We start from the raw sequence: 5835 nt of genomic DNA, 5'->3' as shown, positions 1-5835 counted from the left end.
AGCGGCGGGATGGAGCAGCGAGCAGACAGGAGTGGCAGGATGGAGCAGCGAGCAGTCAAGAGCAGCGGGATGGAGCAGCGAGCAGTCAAGAGCGGCGGGATGGAGCAGCTAGCAGACAGGAGTGGCAGGATGGAGCAGCGAGCAGTCAGGAGCGGCAGGATGGAGCAGAGAGCAGTCAGGAGCGGCGGGATGGAGCAGCGAGCAGTCAAGAGCGGCGGGATGGAGCAGCGAGCTGACAGGACTGGCGGGATGGAGCAGCGAGCAGTCAAGAGCAGCGGGAGGGAGCAGCGAGCAGTCAAGGGGGGTGGGATGGGGCAGAGAGAAGTCAGGAGCGGCGGGATGGAGCAGAGAGCAGTCAGGAGCGGCGGGATGGAGCAGCGAGCAGTCAAGAGCGGCGGGATGGAGCAGCGAGCAGACAGGAGTGGCGGGATGGAGCAGAGGGCAGTCAGGAGTGGCGGGATGGAGCAGCGAGCAGTCAGGAGCGGCGGGATGGAGCAGCGAGCAGTCAGGAGCGAAGGAATGGAGCAGCAAACAGTCAAGAGTGGCGGAATGGAGCAGCGAGCAGTCAAGAGCAGCGGGATGGAGCAGCGAGCAGTCAGGAGCGAAGGAATGGAGCAGCAAACAGTCAAGAGTGGCGGAATGGAGCAGCGAGCAGTCAGGAGCGGCGGGATGGAGCAGCGAGCAGTCAAGAGCGGCGGGATGGAGCAGCGAGCAGTCAGGAGCGGCGGGATGGAGCAGAGAACAGACAGGAGCGGCGGAATGGAGCAGCGAGCAGTCAGGAGCGGCGGGATGGAGCAGCGAGCAGTCAGGAGCAGCGGAATGGTGCAGAGAGCAGTCAGGAGCGGCGGGATGGAGCAGCGAGCAGTCAGGAGTGGCGGAATGGTGCAGAGAGCAGTCAGGAGCGGCGGGATGGAGCAGCGAGCAGTCAGGCGCAGCGGGCTGGAGCAGTGTGCAGTCAGGAGCGGCGGGTTGGAGCAGCGAGCAGTCAACAGTGGCGGGTTGGAGCAGCGAGCAGTCAGGAGCAGCAGAATGGAGCAGAGAGCAGTCAGGAGCGGCGGGATGGAGCAGCGAGCAGTCAGGAGCGGCGGGATGGAGCAGCGAGCAGTCAGGAGCAGTGGGTTGGAGCAGCGAGCAGACAAGAGCGACGGGTTGGAGCAGCGAGCAGTCAGGAGCAGTGGGTTGGAGCAGTGAGCAGTCAGGAGCAGTGGGTTGGAGCAGTGAGCAGTCAGGAGTGGCGAGATGGAGCAGCGAGCAGTCAGGAGCAGTGGGTTGGAACAGCGAGCAGTCAGGAGCAGTGGGTTGGAGCAGTGAGCATTCAGGAGCAGTGGGTTGGAGCAGTGAGCAGTCAGGAGTGGCGGGATGGAGCAGCGAGCAGTCAGGAGCAGTGGGTTGGAGCAGCGAGCAGTCAGGAGCAGTGGGTTGGAGCAGTGAGCAGTCAGGAGTGGCGGGATGGAGCAGCGAGCAGTCAGGAGCGACGGGTTGGAGCAGCGAGCAGTCAGGAGCAGTGGCTTGGAGCAGTGAGCAGTCAGGAGTGGCGGGATGGAGCAGCGAGCAGTCAGGAGCAGTGGGTTGGAGCAGCAAGCAGACGGGAATGGCGGGACGGAGCAGCGAGCAGTCAGGAGCAGTGGGTTGGATCAGTGAGCAGTCAGGAGCAGCGGGTTGGAGCAGTGAGCAGTCAGGAGTGGCGGGATGGAGCAGCGAGCAGTCAGGAGCAGTGGGTTGGAGCAGCAAGCAGACAGGAATGGCGGGACGGAGCAGCGAGCAGTCAGGAGCAGTGGGTTGGAGCAGCGAGGACAGAAGCGGAGGTATGGAGCAGCGAGGACAGAAGCGGAGGGTTGGAGCAGCAAGCAGTCAGGAGCGGAGGGATGGAGCAGCGAGCAGTCAGGAGCGGCGGGATGGAGCAGCGAGCAGTCAAGAGCGGCGGGATGGAGCAGCGAGCAGTCAGGAGCGGCGGGATGGAGCAGAGAACAGACAGGAGCGGCGGAATGGAGCAGCGAGCAGTCAGGAGCGGCGGGATGGAGCAGCGAGCAGTCAGGAGCAGCGGAATGGTGCAGAGAGCAGTCAGGAGCGGCGGGATGGAGCAGCGAGCAGTCAGGAGTGGCGGAATGGTGCAGAGAGCAGTCAGGAGCGGCGGGATGGAGCAGCGAGCAGTCAGGCGCAGCGGGCTGGAGCAGTGTGCAGTCAGGAGCGGCGGGTTGGAGCAGCGAGCAGTCAACAGTGGCGGGTTGGAGCAGCGAGCAGTCAGGAGCAGCAGAATGGAGCAGAGAGCAGTCAGGAGCGGCGGGATGGAGCAGCGAGCAGTCAGGAGCGGCGGGATGGAGCAGCGAGCAGTCAGGAGCAGTGGGTTGGAGCAGCGAGCAGACAAGAGCGACGGGTTGGAGCAGCGAGCAGTCAGGAGCAGTGGGTTGGAGCAGTGAGCAGTCAGGAGCAGTGGGTTGGAGCAGTGAGTAGTCAGGAGTGGCGAGATGGAGCAGCGAGCAGTCAGGAGCAGTGGGTTGGAACAGCGAGCAGTCAGGAGCAGTGGGTTGGAGCAGTGAGCATTCAGGAGCAGTGGGTTGGAGCAGTGAGCAGTCAGGAGTGGCGGGATGGAGCAGCGAGCAGTCAGGAGCAGTGGGTTGGAGCAGCGAGCAGTCAGGAGCAGTGGGTTGGAGCAGTGAGCAGTCAGGAGTGGCGGGATGGTGCAGCGAGCAGTCAGGAGCAGTGGGTTGGAGCAGTGAGCAGTCAGGAGCGACGGGTTGGAGCAGCGAGCAGTCAGGAGCAGTGGCTTGGAGCAGTGAGCAGTCAGGAGTGGCGGGATGGAGCAGCGAGCAGTCAGGAGCAGTGGGTTGGAGCAGCAAGCAGACAGGAATGGCGGTACGGAGCAGCGAGCAGTCAGGAGCAGTGGGTTGGAGCAGCAAGCAGACAGGAATGGCGGGACGGAGCAGCGAGCAGTCAGGAGCAGTGGGTTGGATCAGTGAGCAGTCAGGAGCAGCGGGTTGGAGCAGTGAGCAGTCAGGAGCGACGGGATGGTTCAGCGAGCAGTCAGGAGCAGTGGGTTGGAGGAGCGAGCGGACAGGAGCGACGGGTTGGAGCAGCGAGCAGTCAGGAGCAGTGGGTTGGAGCAGCGAGTGGACAGAAGCGGTGGGATGGAGCAGCGAGCGGTCAAGAGCAGTGGGTTGGAGCAGTGAGCAGTCAGGAGGGGAGGGATGGAGCAGCGAGCAGTCAAGAGCGACGGGTTGGAGCAGCGAGCAGTCAAGAGCAGTGGCTTGGAGCAGTGAGCAGTCAGGAGTGGCGGGATGGAGCAGCGAGCAGTCAGGAGCAGTGGGTTGGAGCAGCAAGCAGACAGGAATGGCGGGACGGAGCAGCGAGCAGTCAGGAGCAGTGGGTTGGATCAGTGAGCAGTCAGGAGCAGCGGGTTGGAGCAGTGAGCAGTCAGGAGCGGCGGGATGGTGCAGCGAGCAGTCAGGAGCAGTGGGTTGGAGGAGCGAGCAGACAGGAGCGACGGGTTGGAGCAGTGAGCAGTCAGGAGCGGCGGGATGGAGCAGCGAGGATAGAAGCGGAGGGATGGAGCAGCGAGCAGTCAGGAGCGGCGGGATGGAGCAGCGAGCAGTCAGGAGTGGCGGGATGGAGCAGCGAGCAGTCACGAGCGGTGGGATGGAGCAGCGATCTCTCAGGAGCGGCGGGATGGAGCAGCGAGCAGTCAGGAGCGGCGGGATGGAGCAGCGAGCAGTCAAGAGCGGCGGGATGGAGCAGCGAGCAGACAGGAGTGGCGGGAGGGAGCAGCGAGCAGTCAAGAGTGGCGGGATGGAGCAGCGAGCAGACAGGAGTGGCGGGATGGAGCAGCGAGCAGTCAGGAGCGGCGGGATGGAGCAGCGAGGACAGAAGCGGAGGGATGGAGCAGTGAGCAGTCAGGAGCGGCGGGGTGGAGCAGCGAGCAGTCAGGAGCGGAGGGATGGAGCAGCAAGGACAGAAGCGGCGGGTTGGAGCAGCTAGCAGTCAGGAGCGGCGGGATGGAGCAGAGAGGACAGAAGCGGAGGGATGGAGCAGCGAGCAGTCAGCAGCGGCGGGATGGAGCAGCGAGCAGTCAGGAGCGTTGGGATGGAGCAGTGATTTGTCAGGAGCGGCGGGATGGAGCAGCAAGCAGTCAGGAGCGGCGGGATGGAGCAGCGAGCAGTCAAGAGCGGCGGGATGGAGCAGCGAGCAGACAGGAGTGGCGGGAGGGAGCAGCGAGCAGACAGGAGTGGCGGGATGGAGCAGCGAGGACAGAAGCGGAGGGATGGAGCAGCGAGCAGTCAGGAGCGGCGCGATGGAGCAGCGAGCAGTCAGGAGCGGCGGGATGGAGCAGCGAGCAGTCAGGAGTGGCGGGATGGAGCAGCGAGCAGTCAGGAGCGGCGGGATGGAGCAGCGAGCAGTCAGGAGCGGCGGGATGGAGCAGCGAGCAGTCAGGACTGGCGGGATGGAGCAGCGAGCAATCAGGAGCGGCCGGATGGAGCAGCGAGCAGTCAGGAGCGGCGGGATGGAGCAGCGAGCAGTCAGGAGCGGCGGGATGGAGCAGCGAGCAGTCAGGAGCAGCGGGATGGAGCAGCGAGCAGTCAGGTGCGGAAGGATGGAGCAGCGAGCAGTCAGTAGAGGTGGGATGGAGCAGCGAGCAGTCAGGAGCGTCGGGATGGAGCAGCGAGCAGTCAGGAGTGGTGGGATGGAGCAGCGAGCAGTCAGGAGCGGTGGGATGGAGCAGCGAGCAGTCAAGAGCGGCGGGTTGGAGCAGCGAGCAGTCAAGAGCGGAGGGTTCGAGGCAACGAGCAGTCAGGAGCGGCGGGTAGTAGGCAGCGAGCAGTCAGGAGCGGCGGGATGGAGAAGCGAGGACAGAAGCGGAGGGATGGAGCAGCGTGCAGTCAGGATCGGCGGGATGGAACAGCGAGGACAGAAGCGGAGGGATGGAGCAGCGAGGACAGAAGCGGAGGGATGGAGCAGCGAGGACAGAAGCGGAGGGATGGAGCAGCGAGGACAGAGGCGGAGGGATGGAGCAGCGAGGACAGAAGCGGAGGGATGGAGCAGCAAGCAGTCAGGAGCGGCGGGATGGAACAGCGTGCAGTCAGGAGCGGCGGGATGGAGCAGCGAGCAGTCAGGAGCGGCAGGATGGAACAGCGTGCAGTCAGGAGCGGCGGGATGGAGCAGCGAGGACAGAAGCGGTGGGTTGGAGCAGCGAGCAGTCAGGAGCGGCGGGATGGTGCAGCGAGCAGTCAGGAGCGGAGGGATGGAGCAGCAAGGACAGAAGCGGAGGGATGGAGCAGCGAGGACAGAAGCGGAGGGTTGGAGCAGCAAGCAGTCAGGAGCGGAGGGATGGAGCCACGAGCAGTCAGGAGCGGAGGGATGGAGCAGCGAGCAGTCAGGAGCGGAGGGATGGAGCAGCAAGGACAGAAGGGGCGGGTTGGAGCAGTGAGCAGTCAGGAGCGGAGGGATGGAGCAGCGAGGAAAGAAGGGGCGGGTTGGAGCAATGAGCAGTCAGGAGCGCCGGTATGGAGCAGCGAGCAGTCAGGAGCGGCGGGATGGAGCAGCGAGCAATCAGGAGCGGAGGGATGGAGCAGCGAGGACAGAAGGGGCGGGTTGGAGCAGTGAGCAGTCAGGAGCGGCGGGATGGAGCAGCGAGGATAGAAGCGGAGGGATGGAGCAGCGAGCAGTCAGGAGCGGCGGGATGGAGCAGCGAGCAGTCAGGAGCGGCGGGATGGAGCAGCGAGCAGTCAGAAGCGGTGGGATGGAGCAGCGATCTGTCAGGAGCGGCGGGATGGAGCAGCGAGCAGTCAGGAGCGGCGGGATGGAGCAGCGAGCAGTCAAGAGCGGCGGGATGGAGCAGCGAGC

Source organism: Heterodontus francisci, unplaced genomic scaffold (genome assembly GCF_036365525.1).
Source record: "Heterodontus francisci isolate sHetFra1 unplaced genomic scaffold, sHetFra1.hap1 HAP1_SCAFFOLD_831, whole genome shotgun sequence".
Taxonomy (NCBI): Eukaryota; Metazoa; Chordata; class Chondrichthyes; order Heterodontiformes; family Heterodontidae; genus Heterodontus; species Heterodontus francisci.
The sequence above is the reverse complement of the archived record's forward strand: the minus strand, read 5'-3'. Positions refer to the sequence as shown.